Source organism: Dipodomys spectabilis, unplaced genomic scaffold (genome assembly GCF_019054845.1).
Source record: "Dipodomys spectabilis isolate Male_0828 unplaced genomic scaffold, ASM1905484v1 ptg000402l, whole genome shotgun sequence".
NCBI lineage: Eukaryota > Metazoa > Chordata > Mammalia > Rodentia > Heteromyidae > Dipodomys > Dipodomys spectabilis.
Genome location: NW_024871079.1, coordinates 1291784 through 1310631, shown reverse-complemented (window position 1 = coordinate 1310631; position 18848 = coordinate 1291784). Strand labels below are relative to the sequence as shown.

The 18848-nt window shown below is 40.3% G+C and overlaps 1 non-coding gene across 1 annotated transcript; it reads left to right on the top strand.

Moving 5' to 3' along the window:
* The first annotated feature begins 14144 nt into the window (after positions 1 to 14144).
* Positions 14145 to 14307, top strand: LOC122096921. Its single transcript, XR_006145433.1, has one exon. It is a non-coding gene; the product is annotated as a U1 spliceosomal RNA (small nuclear RNA).
* The last annotated feature ends 4541 nt before the right edge of the window (positions 14308 to 18848 follow it).

Here is an 18848-nt window from a genome sequence, read left to right as displayed (position 1 = left end):
TTTCAGCTGTGATCCCAAGAGCAAGCACAAACTGTTGGATTCCGTGACTGATCCACTTTCCATTCTGGGAAGAGTCAGGGGTTTAGGGCCTTGCCTTCATACTCAGGTTTTCTTTTCTTTTCTCTTAAAAGTAGCTTGCTTTATTACTTAAGCCATAGGTCTACTACAGTCTACTTTTTGTTTCATTTGGCTTCTGCTCCGAGCGTGACAACGCAGCTCCTGTTCTGTGTGTGTGTGTGTGTGTGTGTGTGTGTGTGTTTGGCCGGAGTTAGGCAGGTTGGTGTTAGGGCTTGAAATTAAGGCCTGGTGACTCTTTCATTTCTCTTATTTCAGAATATTGTAGAATAGTGATATTTAGTTGAAGTCACAAACATATTTTAACCTTCACAATGCAAATTGTCATTATCATGGTCGATAAAGTTTGTGAATTCTATAAGCTTTGACAATTCAATTCTATAAGCTTTGATAATACAATAATTTCTTCCAGGTGATATTTACATTTCTTTCCTTTTGCTTACTGTAAGATGTTCTGTCTTTCACACTCATTCTTCTCCTCTCTTTCTGAGGTTTTATTGATTTACTTATTTAACTGAAGGGTAGATGGCTCTACTACTTGAGCCACAGCTAAACTTCTGCCTTTTTTTAAGTGGTTAATATGAGGCAAGAATCCCATGGGTAGTCCCGGGCAGTACAGAGAGGCTTGAAATCTGAGGAACAGAGTTCAAAGTCAGCCTGGGAAGGAAAGTCAATGAGACTTTTATCTCCAGTCAACCTAATAGGCGGAAGATAGTAGAGCTGTAGCCATGAGCAAAACGCTTCAAGTTTAAGTCCCTCTATTGAACACACTAAAGAAAGTTTCATGGACTTTTCTGACCAGGATGGCTTTGAACCATGATCTACAGATTTCAGTGTCCTTAGAATTCATAATAATAAGTGTGAGTCAACATTTACAAATCTGTAATTACCTCTTCTTTCACCTTTTCAGTTATTTATTATTTCTCTCTTTCTTTTTGGTATTTGTTCTTAGGTGCTAGTTCTTATGCTGTTTTTTTTTTTTTCTTTCTCTTGAAACTACCATGCTCTACAACTTTGACCACAGGTGAACTACAGGCTGTTTTCCTTTTTGGAGCTCTCTTTCTAGGGCTTAAACTCAGGTTACAGTGACTGAGTTTTATTTTTTTAAATTGAGTGGTGGTTGTTATGTCTTGAAATTAAGTCACGATGACTTTCCTTGAGGTTTATTTATTTTTACATTAATAGAAGCTGGTTTCACTACTTGAGCCACAGCTCAACTTTTCATTTTTTGTGGTTAATAGATTAGAATATCAAGAGCAAGTCAAGAGCATTACAGAGAGGACTGAAATCTGAGAATCATGGCTCAATGCCAGTCTTGGGCAAGAAAGTCAATGAGACAATTATCTCTAATAACCATCAAGAGGTAGGAAGAAGTAGACCTGTAGCCATGAGCAAAACATAGCAAGTTCATGACCCCATACTGAACACAGTAAAATATGTCTCCTGTACTTTCCTACCTGCGCTGGCTTTGAACCACAATCCTCAGATTTCAGTAATCTGAGCAGGTAGAATTACAGTTTTGATTTAGAAAGCCTTAATATGTTCCTTTTTGCACCTTTTCATTTATTTGGTTGTCCCTTCCCACTTTTTCAAAGTTCATGTCCTTTATTATTAGGTCCTACCCATTTATGCTTAGCATTTATTAAATTAATCATTTTACTGATTTTGTCAGTTGTGGGGCTTGAACTCAGTGCCTAGGCACTGTCCGTCAGGGACACAGCAGGCATACTGCTACTTTCAGACACAGTGCCACTTCTACTTACTTGGAAAAAACAGTCACCAGGGGACTTTTTAGACTAGGCTGGCTTCCAAATGTGACTCACAGATCTAAGCTTCCTGAGTAGCAAGTATTATAGACATGAGCCAGAGGCACCTGGCTTGTTTTTTTTTTTTTTTTTTTTTTTTTTACATCAATACTACCAGGCTCTACATTTAGGCCACACTACTTCACTGTCGATGAGATTTTTGGCCTTTTGTTTTTTGCTCAAAGCTAGCAGGAACAAAAACTCAACTCCTGAAGTGTTTTTTTTTTTGGCAGTGGGGAGGCTTGGATTCAAGGCCTAGTGACTCTCGCTGAGGGTTGTTTTGTTTTGGGTATTTTGTTTTTCATTTAAAAGCTAGCAGGCTCTACTGGTTGAGCCTCAGCTCAACTTCCGCCTCTATTTTTCTTTTAGTGGTTAATAGCAGATAAGAGTCCCATGGGAACCAAAGCACTACACAGTATCCTAAAATCTAAGGATTACAGTTTGAAGCCAGCCTGAGCTGGAAAGTCCATCAGTCTCATCTCTAATGAACCACATGAGACAGGAAGTAGTATTTTTAAACTTGAGTAAAAACCCTTAACTACAAGCCCATGTCTAGCACACTCAAAAAGAAGTTAGTTGGACTTTCCTGCCCAGGCTGGATTTGAACTCTGATCTTTACATTTCAGCTTGTATTAAAGGTATGAGTCTATATTTAAAAAAAACTAATTGGCCCTTTTTTCTTCACATACATTTATTCATTTGTTTGTTCCCTGTCTTGTTTTTAGGGCCTCACCAATCTTGCTGAAGGATAACATGCTCTAAAACTTTAGTAACAGTTGCAATTTGGTTCATTTTTTGGCTTTGGTGGTTTGTAGGAGGTAAGTATAGACACTCCCACAGGGTCCTGAATTATACTGATTATGATTCAATGTCAGGGGACAAGGAACATTCATGAGACTTTTATCTCAAATTAACCTCCAAAAGATTGGAAATGGTCAAACAAAAACTTGTACTTCATATCACAGAAAGGAACACACACACACTCATATGCGCGCACGCACATTCACACACACACACACACACACACACACACACACACACACACACACACACACACGCAATGGGATTTCCTCTCCTGGCTGGCTTGGAATAGGAATGCTCAATTTCAGCGTTTTGAGTAGCTAGAATTACAAGTGTGAGCCACCAGTTTCTTGTTAATTTTATCATTTTTAAGACTCTTTGTGCTCTCTTCCACTTTTAAAAAAAATTATTGTGGTTGTCTTAGTGCTAGATCTGTTTTTCACTTAGCTTTATTTTTTACTTTTTTTCTTAGCTTTTTCTTAGCTTTTTTATGTTCAATTTTGCTGCTCTACCACTTCAACAACAGTTCCAATTCTTTTTGCTGATTAGTTGGAGATAAGAGGCTCATTGACTTCCTGCCCAAGCTGGCTGTGAACCACAGTCCTCAGATTTGAGGATATTGTGTAGTGCCCTTGGCTTGCTGTGGGACACTTCTGTCCTATTTACCACCAAAAAATAAAGAGAACCTGCTAGCCTTGAATTAAAAAAATACTTGGACGTCTAATTCTGGTACTAATAAATTGTACACACTGCTTGATCTATTAAAAAAAAACAAAACAAAAAACCAAAAACAACTTATGCGCAGTGACCAGGTAATAAGGATTCCTGACTGATAACCTGAACTCATTTCCCAAAGCCTTTTTTAGATATATATGGTCATTTGTGTCAGCTGAGGAGAGATTAAAGAACAAGGCTTTACAGGCCAGTTGCTCATGACTTGGAAATCAGGATCCATTGGCAAAGCTTTTCAGAGAATGACTAAAAACTCACTCTTCACAATTCCAAATGGTTTTTTCCTCTGTGCAAAGGAAAGAGAGATGAGAAGGAAGAAATATGGGAAACTAAGAACCCTCAAACAAGGTAAGTTATGTTAACTTTATTAGATAAAGTAAAACATAGTTGTACAGTGTGCAATCCAGAAAAGGACATGTCACTTCTGTGTGGATCCAAGTGAATTTAGTTAATTAATCGATGGTAAGGAGTAAAACCCACTATTGTATTTACAGAAAGGAGGTACATGGCAGGCAAGTCAGTTCACTAACCTCAAGGATTTTGAACACAAAGGAGTGAAAGTGTTTGACTCTAGCCGGGCGCTGGTGGCTCACGCCTGTAATCCTAGCTACTCAGGAGGCTGAGATCTGAGAATTGCGGTTCAAAGCCAGCCCAGGCAGGAGAAACCGTGAGACTCCTATCTCCAATAAACCACCAGAAAACCGGAAGTGGCGCTGTAGCTCAAGTGGTAGAGCGCTCGCCTTGAGCTGAAGAGCTGAGGGACAGCGCCCTTGCCCAGAGTTCAAGCCCCACGACCGACAAAAAAAAAAAAAAAAGTGTTTGACTCTGTTTGGGCAACAGGAAGGAACAGAGCTGAGGAGGACTGAGATGTGCAGACGTGCCCCAAGAAAGATCTCACTGACATCAAGTCTTCAGATGCATGCTGGTTGCCAGTGGCTCATGCTTGTAATCCTACTCAGAAGGCTTAGATCTGAGGATTGTGGTTTGAAGCCATCTGGGATAAGAAAGTTTGTAAGTCTTTTATGTTTTACAACTCAAGAATATTCGTATTTGTTGCTAATTGCAACCCAAGGCAGTGCAATGGGATACCAAGCTGAAGAAAATTAGAAAATACACAAACAGGTATAGAGAAAAAGAAAAAAAATCAATCAGGACCCGGAGTCCCAAGGCTCACTGGCACCTGGGCCCCAGGTCACACAAGCAATCATATTTGTTTGAATTCACACTGGGAAGGTTACCATGGATATAAGCAAAAATGAAGCTTCTATATTGCAATCAGAGCCACCACAATGAGTGAGAAACACTGGTTCCCTTTTTGTTTTGAGAAAGGAGAATGCAATCCAGAGAACATCCAGACATTTGGTGTATTCTATCTTGCTTCCTAGGTTAAGTTGTCAATTCTTTTACCTCCCAGGGTTCAAGGCCTTTGAAGCACTATGGAAGGAGCCAATAGCTTAACCCTCTCCAGAGCTGTTTTTTTTAAAAATTGTGAAAATACCATACAGAGGAGTTACAATTACATTGGCAAGATAGTGAGTACATTTCTTATCAAGCATTGTTGCCTCCTCCTTTGTTTCCCCTTACCATCCCTTCCCCTCTCAACCCCCCTTTCCCCTCCCCCTACCTAAGTTGTAAAGTTCGTTTTTCGAAATAACATACATTTCATTGTTGTAATGGGTTCACTTGTAACCCTATTTATATATTGATTGATTGATTGATTTTTTTATTGTGAAAATACCATACAAAGGAGTTACAATTGCATGGGCAAGATAATGAGTACATTTCTTATCAAGCATTGTTGCCTCCTCCTTTGTTTTCCCTTCCCATCTCTTCCCATCTCCCACCCCTCCCCCCGCCCCTTCTACAACCGCCCCAATGTTGTAAAGTTCGTTTTTCGACATACCATGTTGTACATCTCATTGATGCAATGGGTCCACCTGTATCCCTATTTAAACAATTTGTTTTTTCCCTTCCCTTCCACAAATTATACCAATATCAAAGACAGTGAAAACAGGGCTAATACCATGGGGGAGGTACATACAAAGCAACAAAGAAATCATTTTATAAATATGTTGGAAACAATCACAAGAAAGAAAAAAAAAACATTTGAATCCTTATCTTGGGGTTCATTTCACCTAACATCAACTTGTCTGACAGTTTCTGTTTGTCTCAGATATATACTAGTTATTTCAAATAAGGGAAACCATGGGACCTATATTTCTTTAGGCCTGGCTTACTTCACAGAGCTGTTTTTTAACCTTTCCATGGTCAGCTCTCAGCTTTCTGAGTACTATTGAGGTGGTGTTCCAACCTCTCAAACCTTTTCCAGGTTCAACAGCTCAGCTTGAGTCTCCTACATCTATATACATTAATAGTATGGTTTACAAACAGTAAAAAAAGAAAAATAATATTAGACATTTAAACAGAAATAACTGACTGCATTCTTTTATCCAGGACAAAAAAATTTAGCACTGCTGCTTTTAGTCACTAATAACACTTTTTTTAGATATAATTTCATCGCTTTCATAAAACCTCCTACATAGTCCTTAGAGTGTCTTTTTGCCTCCCATTTTTATTTATTGCATTTGCATAGTAGTATATCATCCTTAAAATCATTTCATCTCATAATTAAAGTTTATCTTGTAAGTAAATACTTGTGAGACTCCAATAAAATATCAAAAAAGCTGAAAGTGGAGCTGTGGCTTAAGAGCTATAGTACAAGCCTTGAGCAAAAGAGGCTCAGGGGCACTGTACAGGCCCAAAGTCAAATTCCTAGTGTCCACACATACACAAACCCCCACCCCAGATCCCACACACAATCAGATGATAATGTCTATCAAGTTCTTCCTTAGGATGATCTTGGTGATGTCAGCAACTGTATCAAGTTTCTATCTCTCTTCCATGCATTTGTGGTAGTAGACAGCAGAGTCGCTGTAGTATAACACGTGTCTAAGACCTGGCATTAGCAAAGGCTGTCATGTAACATATCCAACACAATGTCCAGCTCTCTTGATGGTAGATCTGCACATCTTGGGACTTGATGGGACCCATGTACTCCAACTCGGTTTCCCATCCTCTGTGCCACCTGCTGCAATGATTCATTATCCATACCAAATAAGTTTCATAACCTTTCCCAAATGATCTGAATACTGGATGCCAGAGACCTCACGGAGACACTCTGTGGCTATTCCCCTCCCTGACAGGCCATTTTACCTTCTATGCGCTCCTCACAAATGTGGGCAATGGTCTCTGAGAGACTTCGTGCCTGATCTTGGAGAGATTTAGTTTCATTGTGTCCATAAGCTTTGGGAAATCATGCAGTGAAGGGTCCAGGTTAGGAACATAGCTCCTCCTTCTGGAGGTTTTCCTGTATGTTCTCTTGGCCATTGAACAGAAGTGGGGTCTCTGAAAGGAACTTGTATGGTGTTCTCTGTCTGGCTTGGTCCATATAATATAGAACCACTTTCCCATCCCTTCAATGATTTAGGCATGCTGTATGTGATTTGTGCTGCACTGCTCGCAATGCAGTAACAATGTAGAGATCACAACTGGATGTTGTGTGGCTAGCTGTCCATACTTGGACATGAGTTCCCTGACCGGCAGGGCCCATAACTCCATGCTGGGAAAGTGAGAGGAAGATTAACTGGCTTATATCCGTGTAGTCTGAATGACCCCAGGAGGCATTGAGGCCTCCTCTTCATGTCCACGGCCCCTCAGCATATTGATAAAAATGACACACCATGCCCAGTCATCACCAAAATGCTCACCTGGTCCTGGGCATTATCACCACCATCTCACCCACTTCTCGCAAATTCAGTTAAAATGCTGCTGTCCATGAGTAAAGAGCAGAGGACAAGAAAGCAGGTACCCTAGGGAAAGTAAATACTGGACCTCTTCCACGGTGAGAAGACAATGCAACCTGCAACTATAGAATAGCGAAGGAGTTAAGATGGTTGTGCACACAGCCTGTGCAGAAAAAATGCCAGACCTAGTATGCCCTGTTCAGAGTTTCAGTCCATAATCATCTATAACAAAGACATCTCAGGTACAGATAAACCAAGTTCATAGTGTCTTTCTTTCTTTTAGTCTGTGCCATTCTGGGGTTTGCACTCAGAAAATGGACACTATCCCTGAAGTTTATGTTTTTTTCCCTCAAGGCTACTGCTTTACCAGTGGAGCCACAACTCTACTTCTAGATTTTTTTTGTACATAATTGGAGATAAAAGTCATACATGCTTTCCTACCCAAGTTGGCTTCAATCACTGATCCTCAGCCTCATGAATAGCTAGGATTACAGGCTTGACCACTGAGTCTGGCAGCAACCATCTTCCTTTTTTATTTCCTTTTCTTTATTTTTTGTCAGTTATGGGCCGGAATTCTGGGCTTGGGCACTGTCCCTCATCTCTTCAGATCAAGGCTAGTGCTGTACCACTTGAGCCACAGCATGTCTTCCAGCTTTCTTTCATCTTATGTGGTACTGAGGAATTGAATCCAGGGCCTTATGCATGCAAGGCAAGCACTCTACCACTGAGCCACCTTCCCAGCCTCATCTTTCGTTTTCTTAAAAAAATATTAATAGGAATATGATGTTCAGAGGGGTAACAGTTAAGCCAGTGAAATTAAACAGTTGTCAGGTAATGAATACATTTTTGGGAGACAATTACAACCCTTCCCTTGCTCTAAGTTTATCTCTCCCACTGTGGGTTTTTTGTGGTTAATTGGAGATGAGTCTTCCAGACTTTGCTGCCCAGGGTGACTTTGAAGTACAATCCTCAGACATCAGTCTGCTGATGAGTTAGGATTAGAAGCTTGAGATTTAAAGACAGGATGACTCTTCTGAAGATTGTTCTATATTGCCTATAGGGCTGTGGGCCTGAATGGACTTAGGCAGTGAATGCCAGGCAGGTCTCTCATCTGGAAACATGTGTCCTACTTAAGCCTGACTGGCTCTCAGAACAGATAGGTGATGCTTTCAGAGCAAGAAACAGTGTGTACTAGCTCAACAGAAGTCTTCACTGTATTTGTCTTATTCAACAACTACTGAGTTGCTTATATTATCAACACTTTTTCTTTCTAAAAACATACGTATTGTAAGATTGCAGTACCTACAGATTTGTAATGGCCTAGGAATATATGTGTGTTATCAGATTTAACATTCAACCTACATAAGTGTTCCAAATCATGTTTTATTTATCTTAAAGTAGTTCTTGAATATTACTCTTTATTAGTAATGATATTATTAATATAAGTATTAAAGTTCTTCAAACATGTTTCTCTTACTAGATGAATCCTTACAGTGACATTGAAAGCATCTTCTGGAGTAGCAATGGAGAAGATACTTGGTGAATACAAAGAATGAGGATGAGAAGTGTGAAAAACAGAACTAAGAGACTTACAAGTGTGACTGGGAAACATCTTCCACAGAGAAGAATCCCAGACTTTTGAAGGTATGTCAGTGTGAGAATAGGTCTTTAACCAGTTCACGTGACCACATGGGTGAGTCTCAATGTTGCCACTTAGATATTATTTTGATTCCTATATGAAAGACTTATGTCCAATGGGCTTTCACAACCCCAGATTTATGAATATTTGCTGTCTTCTTTCCTTCAATATTACTTCATACTTTAGTATTGAGTGCATTTTTTCTTTTAAAACATGAAAACAACACCATCTTTTGGACTGAGGTGTTTCCTGTCTCCCTAAGAATAGCTCTGGTATTTAAGAGTATTCCTGACAGGTTCCAGTGCCTCACTTCTTTAATACTAGCTACTCATGAGGCTGGGATTTGAATATCACAGTCGAAGCCTGCCTTGGTAGGAGAGTCCGTCAGAATCTCATCTCCAATCAAATACCAAAAAAGCAAGAAGTGGAGCTGTGGATGAAGTGGTAGAGAAGCAAAAAAGGCATAAGGGCAGGCTGCACTCAGCCTGAGCCTGAGCCCCTGCCCAGCCTTCAGGCACACACACACACACACACACACACACACACACACACACACACACACGTGTCTTCCTGCCAGGCTTGTCCATGGAGTCCCATAAAATTGTTGGAGACCTCTCTTCAAATGGACTCACCCTTTTATTCACTCCATTAATGTGGAAATTGACTCTCAGTAACCTATATCTATTGATTCAGGTTGTGTATTTTGCATCCCACTTCCTCTGCTTGTTTTCTGAGGTGAGTCTTGTTGCTCAATACAGCTGTCCATACACTTCAAGATGCTGCTTATGGTCTCGGGGCCTGCATTCACACTCCAAATGGAAAAATAAAATATAACCTGAGACACTCTGCTTACTTTGAGGACCATCTATCCAGGCAAGGGCAGCTCCCTATGAATGGCATATTGGAAGCCAGGCTCAGGGTGTTCAAAACAAACAGAAGTGAAGTGTGGAGGGCTTGAGTTGTTCTGAGGAAAAGCAGAGAATGGAGGAAGACAGAGAAACTGGGAAAAGACAACCTACCTTCTCATGTTTCCTTGCAGTTCCTGATCCACAGTATAACCTTTGCTAATTGCTCTGCTGTGTGTGTGTGTTTATGTGTGTCTTCATGTGCACAGTGGCTCTGGGCCTTGAATTCAAGGGCTGGGCACTGGGAAGTCAGGATGGGCACTGGGAAGTCAGGATGAATGTGAGCAGGTATATCATATGAGTGTGTGGAAGTAACTCCATCAAACCTCTCAGTGTGTGCAACTAGTATATACAGATGAAAGTGAAAAAAATGATTAAACAATGATCAAACAACTCCTTCCTAAGCTATTTAGAGATAACTTTAAAAAGTATCAGAAAGCATTGTTGGTAGGGGATATGAAAACAGCTGTAGTTAAAACTATGGGATTATTCAAGCCAGGTGCTGGTGGCTCATACTTGTACGCCTACTCAGGAAACTGATAACTAAGGATCATTATTTGAAACCTTCCTAGGCTGGAAAGTTATGACACTGTATATAAGATATACTACTCAGAAAAAGCTCAAAGTGTTGCTCTGGTGCTCAAGCGGTAGAATGCCCTAAGTTCAAACCACAGGCCTGGCAGAAAAAAGAAATAGTCCAAACTTAAGATGTCTAGGGAGTTTTAGACTAAATATCCTATAAAAACAAATTACTATATCTTGGGGCTCATTTGTTGTTGTTGTTGTTTTAGATATGTTATGTAAGTGTTTGGTTTTCTTTGTATATTATTCCCCCTATGGTATATTCCCTTTTGTCACTGTACTTGACTTTCATACCCTGCATCTTGTATATATATTTTTCTAATTTTGGGAGGGGAAGGGAAATTAAAAACGCTAAAACAAGGACACAGGATGACGTGTTGCAACAATGATAGCCATAAGACAGTATGTTGGAAATGAACTTTACAACTTCGGGTCGGGAGGGGAAGATTGCGGGAGGTGGAGGAGGTAAGGGATAATGGAAGAAAAACAAGGGAAGGGGTAACAATGCTTGACCAGAAATGTACTCATTGCCTTATTTATGTAACTCTAGCCCCTCTATAGACTCTTTACAATAAAATAAAATTTAAAAAATGAAAAATAACTAGTTATAACTAAAGTATGAAAGAAAAAAAAAAACTTTCACCAACTGGCCTGTGGCATCAGTAATTAGAAATACAGTCAATACAAATAAATTGCAATACCCCTACAGATTCATGCCCATGGCTACTTCACCTTCCTTGTCCCCTTGGGAAAGTCAGGAGAAATCATTACAAGCTTCCTATCCTATGACAGTCTACTCAATACCTGTACCAAGATTGTCATCTGTAGGACATCAGATAGAAAAAGTCAATATTCCTTCCAAAAGGTTTTCAAATGAGCCTCATAAACCATAGCCTCCTACTGTCCTGATTTAAATCTTATTTCCCTGCCCAAGCTACAAATACATATAAACTTGTGGAGGGCTCTAGAGAGATGGACAAAGACTTATAAAACATGTACTATGTTTCACACCTGTAGAAAACTAAAACTAGATCCTTATATAGCACCCTGCAACAGAATCAACTCCAAATGGATCAAAGACCTTGGAGTCAAAGCAGATAGCCTGAAAACAATACAGGAAGGAAGAGGAGAACCTCTAGGTTCCTTGGCACATGCTGAAAGTTTCTTAATAAAGACCCAGAAACACATCAAATCATAGAAAGGTTGGACAAATGGGATTGCATGAAACTGCAGAGCTTCTGCATGGCAAAGGACATAGCTAGCAAGATCAATAGAAAGCCCAAGTACTGGGAGAAGATCTTCACTAGCCATACAATGGACAAGGGTCTCATATCTAAAACATATTTAGAACTCAAAAACTTAAATTCCCCAAGAACAAATCTTCAAAGAAACAACTGCCCCATAAATAAGTGGGCTAAAGACTTTAAGAGAAAGGTCTCTGAAGAGGAACTAAGAATGGCCAATAGACACATGAAGGAATCCTCAACTTCTCTAGCCATAAAAGAAATGCAAATCAAGACAATGTTGAGATTCCACCTCATCCCAGTTAAAATGGCTATAATCAAGAACTCTAATAATAACAGATGCTGGAGGGGATGTGGTCAAAAAGGAACCTTACTGCACTGTTGGTGGGAGTGTAAACTTGTTCATCCACTTTGGAAAGCAGTATGGATAGTCTTCAAAAGACTCGACATAGAGCTTCCCTATGACCCAACAATCCCACTTTTGGGCATTTACCCAAATGATCACAAACAAGGCTATATTAAAGCTACCAGCACAACTGTTTATTGCAGCATTATTTACCATAGCTAAGATATGGAACCAACCCAGATGTCCCTCAGTAGATGAATGGATCAAGAAAATGTGATATATTTATATATGTATATATATGTATACATACATACATATACACACACACATATATATATACATATGTGTGTGTGTGTGTATATATATATTATATATATTATATATATATAATATATATTTTATATATATATATAATATATATTTTATATATATATATTATATATACATATATATAATATATATATATAAAATAGAATTCTATGCCTCCATCAGAATTACCTCACCCCACTTGTTAGGAAATAGAAAGACTTGGAAAATATTATATTAAGTGAAGTAGGCCAGACCCCAAAAAACGTAGGTCCTATAGTTTCCCTTTTTTGCAATAACTAGTATATGTCTAGACAAGAAGGAAAGATCAAAAGCTATGTACATATGACCATATAGGATGATGTTAAGTGAAATAAACCCCAATACCGGAGTTCCAGTGCTTTTTTCTTCCTTGCTATTGTTTTTAACATATTTATAATGTACTATGTGATTTTTTTTGTTTCTCTGGTATGTTCTTCCTCCAGGGTATTACTCCTGTTTTCACTGTATTTGTTTCTGGTGACCTGCGTCTTGTATGTACATAACAAGATACTTAAATAAGGATACAGTTTAACCCATTGTAACAATGAGATGTACAAAATACTGTGTTGTAAAAAAACTTTACAACATTGGTGGGGGGTGGGAGGTGTTGGGAAGGTGGGGAGGGAAGGGATGTTTGGGGAAAAGAAAGGAGGTGGTGACAATGCTCGCTAGGAATTGTACTCACTACTTTACTCAAGTAACTGTAAAACTTCTGTACAATATTTTTACACTAAAACATTTTAAAAACAGCTTAAAGAACATACAATATGTTTTAATAAATTGGATGAGGATTCATAAAAGGCATGTTTTGAATTTTCTTTATTTTTAAAATAGAATGAGGGCTGGGAAGTTTGCTTAGCGGTAGAGTGATTGTCTTGCATGCGTGAGGCCCTGAGTTTGATTACTCATCACCACATAAGTAGGAAAAAGCCAGAAGTGGTGCTGTGGGTCAAATGGTAAAGCACTATTCTTCATCTAAAGAGCTGAAGGACAGTGACCAGGCCCAGATTTCAGTGTTCAGGCCCCATGACTGACAAAATGAAAGAAAGAAAGAGGAGTTGAGATAGTGTCCAGGGCCAAAGTTCAAGCCCTGAAAAAGTACCCCCTCACCAAACACAAAATCATACACAGGGCTGGGATTCAGCTTAGCAGCTTACCATGCATGAGTTTTGATCCCTAAAACAAGGAAAGGGAGAGATTAGGTGAGGGAAGAGAGAGGAAGGGAGAAAAGGAGAGGGAGAAATAACTGCATATAGAAAAGAGGGTAGCTCTGCATAATAAATGATATTCATTAGGGTACATGGTCAGGCAAACATTTTCTGTAAAGGAACAAAGTACGTCCAGGCCTTGGGAGCCACATGATATGCCGTAAGTATTACATTCTTCTGTGGCAGTGTGACAGAGGACACAGATAGAATGAATGCATTAAAACTTTACTAACATTCACTGAAATTTGAATTCTATTTTTATTTGAAATATGGCTAGTGTAACTGTGTGTCTGAATTTTTAATTTTATTCAATTTTGCTTACTGTAAGAATTGTCACTTACAGCTTTGTGGCTGGCTACCCAACTGAGTAGAACAAGTCTGGCCTCTAATGAAGTCTTAGAGCACCTCCAAAGTAATCCAGGAATACAAGCAACGGAAGTCACTCACCTTTTTGGTAGTCACAGTAAGAAACAGTAAAACAAGAAAATAAATGAACCTACAATTAAAAACACCAAAGGAGCTTTAAGCAAAATTCAGCAAAATTTATCTAGTATTTAAAGCTTAATCCTCAGATTTCAGCATTCTGAGTAGCTAGGATTACAAAAGTGAACTACTCTCATGTATTTGTTAGTTTTTTAAATACCAAGTCATCATTGTCACTTACCTGGCAGGGGAGATACCATGATCACGAAGGTGGTTTTCCCAGGGCAAGGCTTATCTATTACACTCCAGATGTGCTGACACCGCGATTTCCCCAAATGTGGGAAATTCGACTGCATAATTTGTCGTAGTGGGGGACTGTGTTAGTGCTCTTTTCTGGATAGATAGATAGGTAGATGGATGGATAGATAGATAAATAGCATTGTATTTTATACTGCCCTCGTCTCCTTTCCTGCACTCAGCAGTCACTTGGTCCTAAGGATACTGTAAAGGATGAGGTACCTCTAGGCTTACTTTGTAGTTTCTAGGAACTACAAGGAGTAGAGAAATCAGCTACAACTCACCATGAGAAAATAAATGAGGAAGTTGGGTGCAGGTGGCTTACACATGTAATCCTAACTACTCAAGAGGCTGAGATCTGAGGATTGCAGTTCAAAACCAGCCCAGGTAGGAAAGCTCAGGAGATTCTTATCTTCAATTAACCACCAGAAAACCAGAAGTGGGCTCTGGCTCAAGTGGTAGAGCACTTCACTTGAGCTGAAGAGCTCAGGGACAGCACCCAGAGTTCAAGTCCCATGACTTACAAATAGAAAGAAAACAAATGAGTAACCAGAGCCAATGGCTCATACCTGTAATTCTAGCGAGTCAGAAGGCTGAAATCTGAGGATCAAGGTTCAACACGAGCCTAGGAAGGAAAATCTATGAGATTCTTATTTCCAATTAACCACTGAAAACCATAAGTTACAATGTAACTCAAAGCGGTAGAACACTAGCCTTGAGCAAAAAGATCAAGGACAGGATCCAGAAACTGGGTTCAAGCCCCACAACCGAACAAAAAAAAAAAAGAAAAGAAAAAGGAATGAGAAGCCACCTTAATGAAATAGCTAAGCAAGTACAATATACAGAATAACTCCTCCCTTCCTTCTTTTCTTCCTTCTATTCCTTCACATCCTTTCCCCCTTTCTATCCTGGAACTTAAACTCAGGGCTTCATGCATTTTAGGTAGGTACTCTACTAGATGATCCATACATGTGCTTTTTTTGGCTTTAGTCATTTTTCTTTCTTTCTTTCTTTTTGGAGGGCGGTCCAGTCATGGGGCCTGAACTTTCGGCCTGGGCACTGTCCTTCAGCTCTTCAGCTCAAGGCTAGCATTCTACCACTTGAACCACATCGCCACTTCTGGCTTTTTTCTTTTTACTTATGTGGTGCTGAGGAATCGAACCCAGGCCCTCAGGCATGCAAGACAAGCGCTCTACCACTGAGCTACCTTCCCAGCCCTCATTTTTCTTTTGTTGGTTATGTGACTTGAACTCTGTGCCTGGGTGTTGTCCCAGAGCTCTTCAGCTCAAGGCAAGGGCTCTACTGTTTGAGCCTGTGTAGCTAAGATTACAGGCATGTGCCACCTGCGCCCGGCTTGGCTTAGCTATTTTTGTGGTAGGGTTTTATGTCTGTGATCAGGCCGGTATGGACGACAATCCTTCTTTTTACCTAAGAAGCACAATGCATTGGGTTCAGATGTTGATTGAGATCCAATATTTTTAATGTTTTTCCTGGGCTAACATCAAATCATAATCCTCTCTGTATCAGTGAAGACCCAGCAGCAAGCATTACATCCCTGGCTCAAATTTCTGATGACTAAAACATCTGAACAAAGTTTTAATAATTTTAAATGTTGAATTTGGGGACAATGGGTGCTCTTACTTGCCTAATTGCAAATTGCACCAAAAATCCCAAATATTAACTTTTGATTTCCTAGAGTACATTAAATAAGCGTATAAACTTTAAAAAGCAATTAACTACACCGTTATATGTTACAGACTGTGATAGACAATTTGCTCCAGGAAAGTCAGAATGACTTGTGACTTTAAATGAGCATCATTATTCCACAATACTGTGAAATTCTGGAAATTATGTAATCACTTAATCACAATAAAAAAAAAAGAACCTCGGGGAAAGGAGGGAGGGAGGGGATGGTAGGGGGAAAACTATGGAGGGGGGTAACAATGTTCAAGAGGAAGTGTACTCATTACCTCACTCATGTAACTGTAACCCTCTGTATAGTATCTTTACAACAACAAAAAAGCAATTAACTAAAGGAAAAAGCTAAACAGAATACATCCTTACCATTGTAACTTTGGACTTAACACCTTGTCAGTCATTGCTTACATCATAGTTGTTTGTCTGGGCAGTATATTCCATACACGGATCATGCCACCCCCAAGGTTGAGGGCTAAACAGCCTATATCCACAGGAGTGAAAGCCAGGCTCTAGGCAAACACACCAAAGGAAGGCAGGGTCCAGCAGCATTGTAGGTGGCAATGTCCCAACATATGACCTGAAGTTTTAGGGCAGCTTAAATAGAGATTTTTCTTTAGGAATAATACTCTATTAAGCCATACCTCTTCTTCTGGGTTTATCACTGCTTAATTGGAGACAAGTCTCATGGACTTTCCTGCTTGGGCTGGCCTGAAATCATGTTCCTCAGATCTCAGCCTCCTAAGCAGCAAGGATTATAGGCATGAGCTACCAATGTTTAAATTCATTATTCCTTTAATAAAAATCAAAATGGCTACAGTATGGTTTAACAGAGAGCTTGAATCCTTCTCTGAACCTTATAAATTTTCTGACTAGAAGCAGAATGACAAACTGACATGTGGGAAACAATCTACCATATTAAACCATTTTTCAGAAGAGTATCTGGCTCATCAGTTTGGCTCTTGTCCTAATGGGGACTTTTCTGCCGAAACACAAGCCTTACATCTAAGCCTCCTAAGTAAGATTATAGGCATGAGCCACCTGTCCCTGGCACCATTCACATTTCTGTACAAGTGAATAAAGCTCAGTGATATAGTGTCTACCTCTTTAACCAAAAGCAGGTAAGAAACCAAAATTGAATTTGAAATTCAGTTTAATATGAGTCTATATTCTTAACAACTGGGTTGTATATTATTTGATCTTTGCACAAGTCTCTTAGTAGATATAGCACACATGTCATGATTTTTCTATTTCAAATGGTCCATGAGAGATAGCTGGGCATGGTATGGTAAGCCTGTAGTTCCATCACTTGGGAGGCTGAAGCAGAAGCAGTATAAGTTCAAGGCCATTTTGGCTATGTAGTGAGATGCCATTTCAGAAGGGCAGAAAGTAAATGGCTCCTGAATATATAAGCCTTGGCAATTACTTTCCCATCTTCTGTGTCTACAAAGAGAAGCCTAAGACTCTCCAAGGCCAAACAGAAAACATGACGCAAAGACTAACACCAAAACAACTGGATACCAGATGTGTTGCCTCATTCTTGGGCCAATAGTGTCACCCAAAGACACACTTCAACAGTTGGGTCTATGTTCCCTCCTCTTCTCTTCAGAAAGGGTCATTTCAAAATCATCATTCCTAGAAATTAAAAGACATCAGTGATATTAGGATTTCCATTCCAGCATATTTACAAGTCAGTGAACACTTAAGACATTGGCAACTATAAAATTAAGTGACTAGCAAGTGGAACATGGCACCTGAAGACACTAATAGTTCATAGTATATGGTCTGTGAATTAGAACTTATTAAATTTGCTACCATAGCTGCAACAGGTGCAGTAACAGTTGAGGGAGGGCAGCAGCAACCTTGGCTCCAGCCCCTTGACATCCGGAGTGCATCATGGAACCTAGCAGCCCTTCACAAAGGCCAGGAGAGAAGGGGGCTGCCCGGAATGCTAGGATCATGCCTCTGGTGTAGCATGAGACCATCAACTCACTTCTGCTTCCTGGCTAGATAAGTAGGGGCCGCATGCTGTGTCACCTCACTCCTGTTTCCAGTTTGGGGGAAGGTAAGTGGGTCCCTGTGCCCCTGTCACCTCACTCCTGCTTCTGGTCTGGGTGGGTAGGAGCCGTGTGCCTGCACCACCTCACTCCCACTTCTGGTCTGGGTGACTGTGGGCTGCATGCCCATTTCACTCTCTCCTGCTTCCACTCTAGATGAGTGGGGGTCATGTGCATGTGTCATCTCACTCCTGCTTCTGGTCTGTGTGAGTTGGGGAGTAGAAGCCGTGGTGCCTGTGTCACCTCACCACTGCCTCTGGTGTGGGTGGGTAGGAGCCATGTCACTGCATCACCTCACTACTGCTTCCTGGTTGGATAAGTCTGGGCTTGGTGCCCTTGGCTCCTCACTCTGGCATCCGGTCTGGGTGAGTGGGGACTGCTTGCCTGTGTCACATCACTCTGATTCCAGTTTAGGTGAATAGAGGAGTAGGGGCCATATGCCTGCACCACGTCACTCCTGCTTCCCGTCTGGGTTGGTCTGACTGGCTGTGAGCCAATTACTATTTTCAGATGCTGTTTACCAGCATGGACTGCAGCCCATGCCAGAGGTTAGACTTTTCCAGTTATCATAACAAAGCATGACATTAAGGGATTAGGATGGCACCTTGCTAGGTTTGAGAACGTTGTTATTAAGTTGTGTGTGTGTGCATGTGCACTGGTCTTGGGCCTTGAACTCAGGGCCTGAGGTCTATCCCTGAGGTATTTGGTCAAGGTAGAGCTCTGCTTCTTGAGCCACAACTTAACATATGGCATTTTTTTGTGGTTAATTGGGAGTAAAAGTCTCCCAGATTTTCCTGACTGGGCTGGCCTTGAACCACTACCCTCATATCTCAGACTTTTCAGTAGCTAGGATTTACAGGTGTAGGGTGCCTCAGTATTTGCTTGTTT